The sequence below is a fragment of the Balaenoptera physalus genome (assembly GCF_965194825.1).
Source record: "Balaenoptera physalus genome assembly, chromosome: 4".
Classification (NCBI taxonomy): Eukaryota; Metazoa; Chordata; class Mammalia; order Artiodactyla; family Balaenopteridae; genus Balaenoptera; species Balaenoptera physalus.
In genome coordinates, this window is record NC_138891.1 from 15,698,150 (window position 1) to 15,712,116 (window position 13,967).

A 13,967-nucleotide genomic window follows, 5' to 3' on the forward strand; every position below is an offset into this window, starting at 1 on the left:
GACATAAGGGTGGACACTCTTGGGGCTGAGAGGTTTGGTGAGGTTGGGTGAGCAAACGCAGACCCTTTAAAGTAATACTGCGTGCTACCCATCGCATGGGTCCCAAATCTCCAGGTTCAAGGGCATCTTCCTACATCGAAAACATGCATGAGAAACCCAGAAGATGGTACACCGTGTGATGGGGAAAGGTTTCTAAAACGCACCTCATTTCTCATCTCCTTGTGCTCGGGTTCGCCATTCCAGCCACTTTACTAGCAATCTCCCTACTTGGAGCATCAGCACCTTTAACCTCCTGTTCCGTACAGGTTGCAATTTGTCCTGAGGATGCACGGGAAGACGGGGAACCAATGAGAGACTAGCTCTTGGTGTTGGGACAGGCACAGGTCACTCTATTTTCCCATCAGGAAGAAGAATTAACCACAGGCTCAGCCTGCCCCCCGGAACCAGAAGAGGGCCTGAAGCCATCCTGCGCTTTTGCGGCCAGCTCCCAAAAAAGCGACTTGTAAAATGGAGCTTCAGGGCACTGCAATTCACAAACCTGCAGAGTTATAAATGATAACTCTCGTCCACAAATATATTGAGGGAAGGCAAAGAAGAGGATTTGAAATCCAGGCAGAATTGCAGGAAACAGATTTCAGGAGGTAGATTCGAATCGCCTTTAAAGCACATGAAAAGCGGCAAAACGTTGACAATGATGCCCTTGGCCAAAAAGGGCGTATGCGTTTTTTCCTGAATATATTCAGGAAAAAACGCATACGCCCTTTTTGGCCAACCAAGCAACCTGGAAAGGCAAATCAGCGCTACAAAGAAGTCTCGCTTCCCATGGGTCAAAAGGGCCATGCTGAAAAAAGTGTCAAAACCAGAAATGCAGGACAGGCCATGGAGGAATCGGAGCCTTGCTACACTGATGGGCGGGATGTAAATCGCCAACAGCCACTCTGGAGAAGTGTACGGTGTGTCCTGAAACATCTAAAAAACACAGCTTAGAGAGCATAGGGCACTTCCACGCATGGGGGGATAAGGTGGGAAAATTGAAAATCAGCAAGACACAAGCACCCCAAAGTTTAGGGCTGCTCTGTTGACAAGGACCTCCACTTCATTCCACCTTAAATATCCCAGGAAAGCGAAAAATGGATAACAAAGTTGTGGTCCTTATGTACAATGGAATATCACTCAGCCATGAAATCAATGTCATAAGGCTAGTAGCAGCATGATGAGTGGATTTAGGTAAGACGATTCTAAGTGAAATAAGTCACACAGAAAAGGACACTTCTCATAAGGTGTCACTTATAGAGGGAATGTAAAAACCTTTACACTTGAACTGAATTACAAAACAGAACAGAGTCACACATGCAGAAAACACACTATGGCTGCTTAACGGGAAAGGTGAGGTGGGGTGATACATAAAACAAGAGTTTCAAATTAGCTCAGATACCGTTCCATAAACCCAATATGTAATAGACAAGACCTACTCCTTGCTCAGAGAACTGGACTCAACACGCCCGATTCACCGCACAAGAATATATCTGACTAGTAATAATCTTAAAACCTATGTATTGATATCTCTCTGTTAGTGTGTCAAGTGGGTGTAAAGCGGCATAAACACAGCCGTGAAAAGCAGCTAAACCCCATTATAAAAATAAATTACTTTTAAAAACCCATGAAACAAAGACAGGGAAAGACAGAGAAATTCTTACACAATTCGTTCAGGGGCTGTGATGCAACCTGGATTGACCATATCTAGACCCACAGCTGGATGAGACATAAGGGTGGACACTCTTGGGGCTGAGAGGTTTGGTGAGGTTGGGTGAGCAAACGCAGACCCTTTAAAGTAATACTGCGTGCTACCCATCGCATGGGTCCCAAATCTCCAGGTTCAAGGGCATCTTCCTACATCGAAAACATGCATGAGAAACCCAGAAGATGGTACACCGTGTGATGGGGAAAGGTTTCTAAAACGCACCTCATTTCTCATCTCCTTGTGCTCGGGTTCGCCATTCCAGCCACTTTACTAGCAATCTCCCTACTTGGAGCATCAGCACCTTTAACCTCCTGTTCCGTACAGGTTGCAATTTGTCCTGAGGATGAACGGGAAGACGGGGAACCTATGAGAGACTAGCTCTTGGTGTTGGGACAGGCACAGGTCACTCTATTTTCCCATCAGGAAGAAGAATTAACCACAGGCTCAGCCTGCCCCCCGGAACCAGAACAGGGCCTGAAGCCATCCTGCGCTTTTGCGGCCAGCTCCCAAAAAAGCGACTTGTAAAATGGAGCTTCAGGGCACTGCAATTCACAAACCTGCAGAGTTATAAATGATAACTCTCGTCCACAAATATATTGAGGGAAGGCAAAGAAGAGGATTTGAAATCAAGGCAGAATTGCAGGAAACAGATTTCAGGAGGTAGATTCGAATCGCCTTTAAAGCACATGAAAAGCGGCAAAACGTTGACAATGATGCCCTTGGCCAAAAAGGGCGTATGCGTTTTTTCCTGAATATATTCAGGAAAAAACGCATACGCCCTTTTTGGCCAACCAAGCAACCTGGAAAGGCAAATCAGCGCTACAAAGAAGTCTCGCTTCCCATCGGTCAAAAGGGCCATGCTGAAAAAAGTGTCAAAACCAGAAATGCAGGACAGGCCATGGAGGAATCGGAGGCTTGCTACACTGATGGGCGGGATGTAAATCGCCAACAGCCACTCTGGAGAAGTGTACGGTGTGTCCTGAAACATCTAAAAAACACAGCTTAGAGAGCATAGGGCACTTCCACGCATGGGGAGATAAGGTGGGAAAATTGAAAATCAGCAAGACACAAACACCCCAAAGTTTAGGGCTGCTCTGTTGACAAGGACCTCCACTTCATTCCACCTTAAATATCCCAGGAAAGCGAAAAATGGATAAAAAAGTTGTGGTCCTTATGTACAATGGAATATCACTCAACCATGAAATCAATGTCATAAGGCTAGTAGCAGCATGATGAGTGGATTTAGGTAAGACGATTCTAAGTGAAATAAGTCACACAGAAAAGGACACTTCTCATAAGGTGTCACTTATAGAGGGAATGTAAAAACCTTTACACTTGAACTGAATTACAAAACAGAACAGAGTCACACATGCAGAAAACACACTATGGCTGCTTAACGGGAAAGGTGAGGTGGGGTGATACATAAAACAAGAGTTTCAAATTAGCTCAGATACCGTTCCATAAACCCAATATGTAATAGACAAGACCTACTCCTTGCTCAGAGAACTGGACTCAACACGCCCGATTCACCGCACAAGAATATATCTGACTAGTAATAATCTTAAAACCTATGTATTGATATCTCTCTGTTAGTGTGTCAAGTGGGTGTAAAGCGGCATAAACACAGCCGTGAAAAGCAGCTAAACCCCATTATAAAAATAAATTACTTTTAAAAACCCATGAAACAAAGACAGGGAAAGACAGAGAAATTCTTACACAATTCGTTCAGGGGCTGTGATGCAACCTGGATTGACCATATCTAGACCCACAGCTGGATGAGACATAAGGGTGGACACTCTTGGGGCTGAGAGGTTTGGTGAGGTTGGGTGAGCAAACGCAGACCCTTTAAAGTAATACTGCGTGCTACCCATCGCATGGGTCCCAAATCTCCAGGTTCAAGGGCATCTTCCTACATCGAAAACATGCATGAGAAACCCAGAAGATGGTACACCGTGTGATGGGGAAAGGTTTCTAAAACGCACCTCATTTCTCATCTCCTTGTGCTCGGGTTCGCCATTCCAGCCACTTTACTAGCAATCTCCCTACTTGGAGCATCAGCACCTTTAACCTCCTGTTCCGTACAGGTTGCAATTTGTCCTGAGGATGCACGGGAAGACGGGGAACCAATGAGAGACTAGCTCTTGGTGTTGGGACAGGCACAGGTCACTCTATTTTCCCATCAGGAAGAAGAATTCACCACAGGCTCAGCCTGCCCCCCGGAACCAGAAGAGGGCCTGAAGCCATCCTGCGCTTTTGCGGCCAGCTCCCAAAAAAGCGACTTGTAAAATGGAGCTTCAGGGCACTGCAATTCACAAACCTGCAGAGTTATAAATGATAACTCTCGTCCACAAATATATTGAGGGAAGGCAAAGAAGAGGATTTGAAATCCAGGCAGAATTGCAGGAAACAGATTTCAGGAGGTAGATTCGAATCGCCTTTAAAGCACATGAAAAGCGGCAAAACGTTGACAATGATGCCCTTGGCCAAAAAGGGCGTATGCGTTTTTTCCTGAATATATTCAGGAAAAAACGCATACGCCCTTTTTGGCCAACCAAGCAACCTGGAAAGGCAAATCAGCGCTACAAAGAAGTCTCGCTTCCCATCGGTCAAAAGGGCCATGCTGAAAAAAGTGTCAAAACCAGAAATGCAGGACAGGCCATGGAGGAATCGGAGCCTTGCTACACTGATGGGCGGGATGTAAATCGCCAACAGCCACTCTGGAGAAGTGTACGGTGTGTCCTGAAACATCTAAAAAACACAGCTTAGAGAGCATAGGGCACTTCCACGCATGGGGGGATAAGGTGGGAAAATTGAAAATCAGCAAGACACAAGCACCCCAAAGTTTAGGGCTGCTCTGTTGACAAGGACCTCCACTTCATTCCACCTTAAATATCCCAGGAAAGCGAAAAATGGATAACAAAGTTGTGGTCCTTATGTACAATGGAATATCACTCAGCCATGAAATCAATGTCATAAGGCTAGTAGCAGCATGATGAGTGGATTTAGGTAAGACGATTCTAAGTGAAATAAGTCACACAGAAAAGGACACTTCTCATAAGGTGTCACTTATAGAGGGAATGTAAAAACCTTTACACTTGAACTGAATTACAAAACAGAACAGAGTCACACATGCAGAAAACACACTATGGCTGCTTAACGGGAAAGGTGAGGTGGGGTGATACATAAAACAAGAGTTTCAAATTAGCTCAGATACCGTTCCATAAACCCAATATGTAATAGACAAGACCTACTCCTTGCTCAGAGAACTGGACTCAACACGCCCGATTCACCGCACAAGAATATATCTGACTAGTAATAATCTTAAAACCTATGTATTGATATCTCTCTGTTAGTGTGTCAAGTGGGTGTAAAGCGGCATAAACACAGCCGTGAAAAGCAGCTAAACCCCATTATAAAAATAAATTACTTTTAAAAACCCATGAAACAAAGACAGGGAAAGACAGAGAAATTCTTACACAATTCGTTCAGGGGCTGTGATGCAACCTGGATTGACCATATCTAGACCCACAGCTGGATGAGACATAAGGGTGGACACTCTTGGGGCTGAGAGGTTTGGTGAGGTTGGGTGAGCAAACGCAGACCCTTTAAAGTAATACTGCGTGCTACCCATCGCATGGGTCCCAAATCTCCAGGTTAAAGGGCATCTTCCTACATCGAAAACATGCATGAGAAACCCAGAAGATGGTACACCGTGTGATGGGGAAAGGTTTCTAAAACGCACCTCATTTCTCATCTCCTTGTGCTCGGGTTCGCCATTCCAGCCACTTTACTAGCAATCTCCCTACTTGGAGCATCAGCACCTTTAACCTCCTGTTCCGTACAGGTTGCAATTTGTCCTGAGGATGAACGGGAAGACGGGGAACCTATGAGAGACTAGCTCTTGGTGTTGGGACAGGCACAGGTCACTCTATTTTCCCATCAGGAAGAAGAATTAACCACAGGCTCAGCCTGCCCCCCGGAACCAGAACAGGGCCTGAAGCCATCCTGCGCTTTTGCGGCCAGCTCCCAAAAAAGCGACTTGTAAAATGGAGCTTCAGGGCACTGCAATTCACAAACCTGCAGAGTTATAAATGATAACTCTCGTCCACAAATATATTGAGGGAAGGCAAAGAAGAGGATTTGAAATCAAGGCAGAATTGCAGGAAACAGATTTCAGGAGGTAGATTCGAATCGCCTTTAAAGCACATGAAAAGCGGCAAAACGTTGACAATGATGCCCTTGGCCAAAAAGGGCGTATGCGTTTTTTCCTGAATATATTCAGGAAAAAACGCATACGCCCTTTTTGGCCAACCAAGCAACCTGGAAAGGCAAATCAGCGCTACAAAGAAGTCTCGCTTCCCATCGGTCAAAAGGGCCATGCTGAAAAAAGTGTCAAAACCAGAAATGCAGGACAGGCCATGGAGGAATCGGAGCCTTGCTACACTGATGGGCGGGATGTAAATCGCCAACAGCCACTCTGGAGAAGTGTACGGTGTGTCCTGAAACATCTAAAAAACACAGCTTAGAGAGCATAGGGCACTTCCACGCATGGGGGGATAAGGTGGGAAAATTGAAAATCAGCAAGACACAAGCACCCCAAAGTTTAGGGCTGCTCTGTTGACAAGGACCTCCACTTCATTCCACCTTAAATATCCCAGGAAAGCGAAAAATGGATAAAAAAGTTGTGGTCCTTATGTACAATGGAATATCACTCAGCCATGAAATCAATGTCATAAGGCTAGTAGCAGCATGATGAGTGGATTTAGGTAAGACGATTCTAAGTGAAATAAGTCACACAGAAAAGGACACTTCTCATAAGGTGTCACTTATAGAGGGAATGTAAAAACCTTTACACTTGAACTGAATTACAAAACAGAACAGAGTCACACATGCAGAAAACACACTATGGCTGCTTAACGGGAAAGGTGAGGTGGGGTGATACATAAAACAAGAGTTTCAAATTAGCTCAGATACCGTTCCATAAACCCAATATGTAATAGACAAGACCTACTCCTTGCTCAGAGAACTGGACTCAACACGCCCGATTCACCGCACAAGAATATATCTGACTAGTAAGAATCTTAAAACCTATGTATTGATATCTCTCTGTTAGTGTGTCAAGTGGGTGTAAAGCGGCATAAACACAGCCGTGAAAAGCAGCTAAACCCCATTATAAAAATAAATTACTTTTAAAAACCCATGAAACAAAGACAGGGAAAGACAGAGAAATTCTTACACAATTCGTTCAGGGGCTGTGATGCAACCTGGATTGACCATATCTAGACCCACAGCTGGATGAGACATAAGGGTGGACACTCTTGGGGCTGATAGGTTTGGTGAGGTTGGGTGAGCAAACGCAGACCCTTTAAATTAATACTGCGTGCTACCCATCGCATGGGTCCCAAATCTCCAGGTTCAAGGGCATCTTCCTACATCGAAAACATGCATGAGAAACCCAGAAGACGGTACACCGTGTGATGGGGAAAGGTTTCTAAAATGCACCTCATTTCTCATCTCCTTGTGCTCGGGTTCGCCATTCCAGCCACTTTACTAGCAATCTCCCTACTTGGAGCCTCAGCACCTTTAACCTCCTGTTCCGTACAGGTTGCAATTTGTCCTGAGGATGAACGGGAAGACGGGGAACCAATGAGAGACTAGCTCTTGGTGTTGGGACAGGCACAGGTCACTCTATTTTCCCATCAGGAAGAAGAATTAACCACAGGCTCAGCCTGCCCCCCGGAACCAGAACAGGGCCTGAAGCCATCCTGCGCTTTTGCGGCCAGCTCCCAAAAAAGCGACTTGTAAAATGGAGCTTCAGGGAACTGCAATTCACAAACCTGCAGAGTTATAAATGATAACTCTCGTCCACAAATATATTGAGGGAAGGCAAAGAAGAGGATTTGAAATCAAGGCAGAATTGCAGGAAACAGATTTCAGGAGGTAGATTCGAATCGCCTTTAAAGCACATGAAAAGCGGCAAAACGTTGACAATGATGCCCTTGGCCAAAAAGGGCGTATGCGTTTTTTCCTGAATATATTCAGGAAAAAACGCATACGCCCTTTTTGGCCAACCAAGCAACCTGGAAAGGCAAATCAGCGCTACAAAGAAGTCTCGCTTCCCATCGGTCAAAAGGGCCATGGTGAAAAAAGTGTCAAAACCAGAAATGCAGGACAGGCCATGGAGGAATGGGAGCCTTGCTACACTGATGGGCGGGATGTAAATCGCCAACAGCCACTCTGGAGAAGTGTACGGTGTGTCCTGAAACATCTAAAAAAAACAGCTTAGAGAGCATAGGGCACTTCCACGCATGGGGGGATAAAGTGGGAAAATTGAAAATCAGCAAGACACAAGCACCCCAAAGTTTAGGGCTGCTCTGTTGACAAGGACCTCCACTTCATTCCACCTTAAATATCCCAGGAAAGCGAAAAATGGATAAAAAAGTTGTGGTCCTTATGTACAATGGAATATCACTCAGCCATGAAATCAATGTCATAAGGCTAGTAGCAGCATGATGAGTGGATTTAGGTAAGACGATTCTAAGTGAAATAAGTCACACAGAAAAGGACACTTCTCATAAGGTGTCACTTATAGAGGGAATGTAAAAACCGTTACACTTGAACTGAATTACAAAACAGAACAGAGTCACACATGCAGAAAACACACTATGGCTGCTTAACGGGAAAGGTGAGGTGGGGTTATACATAAAACAAGAGTTTCAAATTAGCTCAGATACCGTTCCATAAACCCAATATGTAATAGACAAGACCTACTCCTTGCTCAGAGAACTGGACTCAACACGCCCGATTCACCGCACAAGAATATATCTGACTAGTAATAATCTTAAAACCTATGTATTGATATCTCTCTGTTAGTGTGTCAAGTGGGTGTAAAGCGGCATAAACACAGCCGTGAAAAGCAGCTAAACCCCATTATAAAAATAAATTACTTTTAAAAACCCATGAAACAAAGACAGGGAAAGACAGAGAAATTCTTACACAATTCGTTCAGGGGCTGTGATGCAACCTGGATTGACCATATCTAGACCCACAGCTGGATGAGACATAAGGGTGGACACTCTTGGGGCTGAGAGGTTTGGTGAGGTTGGGTGAGCAAACGCAGACCCTTTAAAGTAATACTGCGTGCTACCCATCGCATGGGTCCCAAATCTCCAGGTTCAAGGGCATCTTCCTACATCGAAAACATGCATGAGAAACCCAGAAGATGGTACACCGTGTGATGGGGAAAGGTTTCTAAAACGCACCTCATTTCTCATCTCCTTGTGCTCGGGTTCGCCATTCCAGCCACTTTACTAGCAATCTCCCTACTTGGAGCATCAGCACCTTTAACCTCCTGTTCCGTACAGGTTGCAATTTGTCCTGAGGATGAACGGGAAGACGGGGAACCTATGAGAGACTAGCTCTTGGTGTTGGGACAGGCACAGGTCACTCTATTTTCCCATCAGGAAGAAGAATTAACCACAGGCTCAGCCTGCCCCCCGGAAGCAGAACAGGGCCTGAAGCCATCCTGCGCTTTTGCGGCCAGCTCCCAAAAAAGCGACTTGTAAAATGGAGCCTCAGGGCACTGCAATTCACAAACCTGCAGAGTTATAAATGATAACTCTCGTCCACAAATATATTGAGGGAAGGCAAAGAAGAGGATTTGAAATCAAGGCAGAATTGCAGGAAACAGATTTCAGGAGGTAGATTCGAATCGCCTTTAAAGCACATGAAAAGCGGCAAAACGTTGACAATGATGCCCTTGGCCAAAAAGGGCGTATGCGTTTTTTCCTGAATATATTCAGGAAAAAACGCATACGCCCTTTTTGGCCAACCAAGCAACCTGGAAAGGCAAATCAGCGCTACAAAGAAGTCTCGCTTCCCATCGGTCAAAAGGGCCATGCTGAAAAAAGTGTCAAAACCAGAAATGCAGGACAGGCCATGGAGAAATGGGAGCCTTGCTACACTGATGGGCGGGATGTAAATCACCAAGAGCCACTCTGGAAAAGTGTACGGTGTGTCCTGAAACATCTAAAAAACACAGCTTAGAGAGCATAGGGCACTTCCACTCATGGGGGGATAAAGTGGGAAAATTGAAAATCAGCAAGACACAAGCACCCCAAAGTTTAGGGCTGCTCTGTTGACAAAGACCTCCACTTCATTCCACCTTAAATATCCCAGGAGAGCGAAAAATGGATAAAAAAGTTGTGGTCCTTATGTACAATGGAATATCACTCAGCCATGAAATCAATGTCATAAGGCTAGTAGCAGCATGATGAGTGGATTTAGGTAAGACGATTCTAAGTGAAATAAGTCACACAGAAAAGGACACTTCTCATAAGGTGTCACTTATAGAGGGAATGTAAAAACCGTTACACTTGAACTGAATTACAAAACAGAACAGAGTCACACATGCAGAAAACACACTATGGTTGCTTAACGGGAAAGGTGAGGTGGGGTGATACATAAAACAAGAGTTTCAAATTAGCTCAGATACCGTTCCATAAACCCAATATGTAATAGACAAGACCTACTCCTTGCTCAGAGAACTGGACTCAACACGCCCGATTCACCGCACAAGAATATATCTGACTAGTAATAATCTTAAAACCTATGTATTGATATCTCTCTGTTAGTTTGTCAAGTGGGTGTAAAGCGGCATAAACACAGCCGTGAAAAGCAGCTAAACCCCATTATAAAAATAAATTACTTTTAAAAACCCATGAAACAAAGACAGGGAAAGACAGAGAAATTCTTACACAATTCGTTCAGGGGCTGTGATGCAACCTGGATTGACCATATCTAGACCCACAGCTGGATGAGACATAAGGGTGGACACTCTTGGGGCTGAGAGGTTTGGTGAGGTTGGGTGAGCAAACGCAGACCCTTTAAAGTAATACTGCGTGCTACCCATCGCATGGGTCCCAAATCTCCAGGTTCAAGGGCATCTTCCTACATCGAAAACATGCATGAGAAACCCAGAAGATGGTACACCGTGTGATGGGGAAAGGTTTCTAAAACGCACCTCATTTCTCATCTCCTTGTGCTCAGGTTCGCCATTCCAGCCACTTTACTAGCAATCTCCCTAATTGGAGCATCAGCACCTTTAACCTCCTGTTCCGTACAGGTTGCAATTTGTCCTGAGGATGAACGGGAAGACGGGGAACCAATGAGAGACTAGCTCTTGGTGTTGGGACAGGCACAGGTCACTCTATTTTCCCATCAGGAAGAAGAATTAACCACAGGCTCAGCCTGCCCCCCGGAACCAGAACAGGGCCTGAAGCCATCCTGCGCTTTTGCGGCCAGCTCCCAAAAAAGCGACTTGTAAAATGGAGCTTCAGGGAACTGCAATTCACAAACCTGCAGAGTTATAAATGATAACTCTCGTCCACAAATATATTGAGGGAAGGCAAAGAAGAGGATTTGAAATCAAGGCAGAATTGCAGGAAACAGATTTCAGGAGGTAGATTCGAATCGCCTTTAAAGCACATGAAAAGCGGCAAAACGTTGACAATGATGCCCTTGGCCAAAAAGGGCGTATGCGTTTTTTCCTGAATATATTCAGGAAAAAACGCATACGCCCTTTTTGGCCAACCAAGCAACCTGGAAAGGCAAATCAGCGCTACAAAGAAGTCTCGCTTCCCATCGGTCAAAAGGGCCATGGTGAAAAAAGTGTCAAAACCAGAAATGCAGGACAGGCCATGGAGGAATGGGAGCCTTGCTACACTGATGGGCGGGATGTAAATCGCCAACAGCCACTCTGGAGAAGTGTACGGTGTGTCCTGAAACATCTAAAAAAAACAGCTTAGAGAGCATAGGGCACTTCCACGCATGGGGGGATAAAGTGGGAAAATTGAAAATCAGCAAGACACAAGCACCCCAAAGTTTAGGGCTGCTCTGTTGACAAGGACCTCCACTTCATTCCACCTTAAATATCCCAGGAAAGCGAAAAATGGATAAAAAAGTTGTGGTCCTTATGTACAATGGAATATCACTCAGCCATGAAATCAATGTCATAAGGCTAGTAGCAGCATGATGAGTGGATTTAGGTAAGACGATTCTAAGTGAAATAAGTCACACAGAAAAGGACACTTCTCATAAGGTGTCACTTATAGAGGGAATGTAAAAACCGTTACACTTGAACTGAATTACAAAACAGAACAGAGTCACACATGCAGAAAACACACTATGGCTGCTTAACGGGAAAGGTGAGGTGGGGTTATACATAAAACAAGAGTTTCAAATTAGCTCAGATACCGTTCCATAAACCCAATATGTAATAGACAAGACCTACTCCTTGCTCAGAGAACTGGACTCAACACGCCCGATTCACCGCACAAGAATATATCTGACTAGTAATAATCTTAAAACCTATGTATTGATATCTCTCTGTTAGTGTGTCAAGTGGGTGTAAAGCGGCATAAACACAGCCGTGAAAAGCAGCTAAACCCCATTATAAAAATAAATTACTTTTAAAAACCCATGAAACAAAGACAGGGAAAGACAGAGAAATTCTTACACAATTCGTTCAGGGGCTGTGATGCAACCTGGATTGACCATATCTAGACCCACAGCTGGATGAGACATAAGGGTGGACACTCTTGGGGCTGAGAGGTTTGGTGAGGTTGGGTGAGCAAACGCAGACCCTTTAAAGTAATACTGCGTGCTACCCATCGCATGGGTCCCAAATCTCCAGGTTCAAGGGCATCTTCCTACATCGAAAACATGCATGAGAAACCCAGAAGATGGTACACCGTGTGATGGGGAAAGGTTTCTAAAACGCACCTCATTTCTCATCTCCTTGTGCTCGGGTTCACCATTCCAGCCACTTTACTAGCAATCTCCCTACTTGGAGCATCAGCACCTTTAACCTCCTGTTCCGTACAGGTTGCAATTTGTCCTGAGGATGAACGGGAAGACGGGGAACCTATGAGAGACTAGCTCTTGGTGTTGGGACAGGCACAGGTCACTCTATTTTCCCATCAGGAAGAAGAATTAACCACAGGCTCAGCCTGCCCCCCGGAAGCAGAACAGGGCCTGAAGCCATCCTGCGCTTTTGCGGCCAGCTCCCAAAAAAGCGACTTGTAAAATGGAGCCTCAGGGCACTGCAATTCACAAACCTGCAGAGTTATAAATGATAACTCTCGTCCACAAATATATTGAGGGAAGGCAAAGAAGAGGATTTGAAATCAAGGCAGAATTGCAGGAAACAGATTTCAGGAGGTAGATTCGAATCGCCTTTAAAGCACATGAAAAGCGGCAAAACGTTGACAATGATGCCCTTGGCCAAAAAGGGCGTATGCGTTTTTTCCTGAATATATTCAGGAAAAAACGCATACGCCCTTTTTGGCCAACCAAGCAACCTGGAAAGGCAAATCAGCGCTACAAAGAAGTCTCGCTTCCCATCGGTCAAAAGGGCCATGCTGAAAAAAGTGTCAAAACCAGAAATGCAGGACAGGCCATGGAGAAATGGGAGCCTTGCTACACTGATGGGCGGGATGTAAATCACCAAGAGCCACTCTGGAAAAGTGTACGGTGTGTCCTGAAACATCTAAAAAACACAGCTTAGAGAGCATAGGGCACTTCCACTCATGGGGGGATAAAGTGGGAAAATTGAAAATCAGCAAGACACAAGCACCCCAAAGTTTAGGGCTGCTCTGTTGACAAAGACCTCCACTTCATTCCACCTTAAATATCCCAGGAGAGCGAAAAATGGATAAAAAAGTTGTGGTCCTTATGTACAATGGAATATCACTCAGCCATGAAATCAATGTCATAAGGCTAGTAGCAGCATGATGAGTGGATTTAGGTAAGACGATTCTAAGTGAAATAAGTCACACAGAAAAGGACACTTCTCATAAGGTGTCACTTATAGAGGGAATGTAAAAACCGTTACACTTGAACTGAATTACAAAACAGAACAGAGTCACACATGCAGAAAACACACTATGGTTGCTTAACGGGAAAGGTGAGGTGGGGTGATACATAAAACAAGAGTTTCAAATTAGCTCAGATACCGTTCCATAAACCCAATATGTAATAGACAAGACCTACTCCTTGCTCAGAGAACTGGACTCAACACGCCCGATTCACCGCACAAGAATATATCTGACTAGTAATAATCTTAAAACCTATGTATTGATATCTCTCTGTTAGTTTGTCAAGTGGGTGTAAAGCGGCATAAACACAGCCGTGAAAAGCAGCTAAACCCCATTATAAAAATAAATTA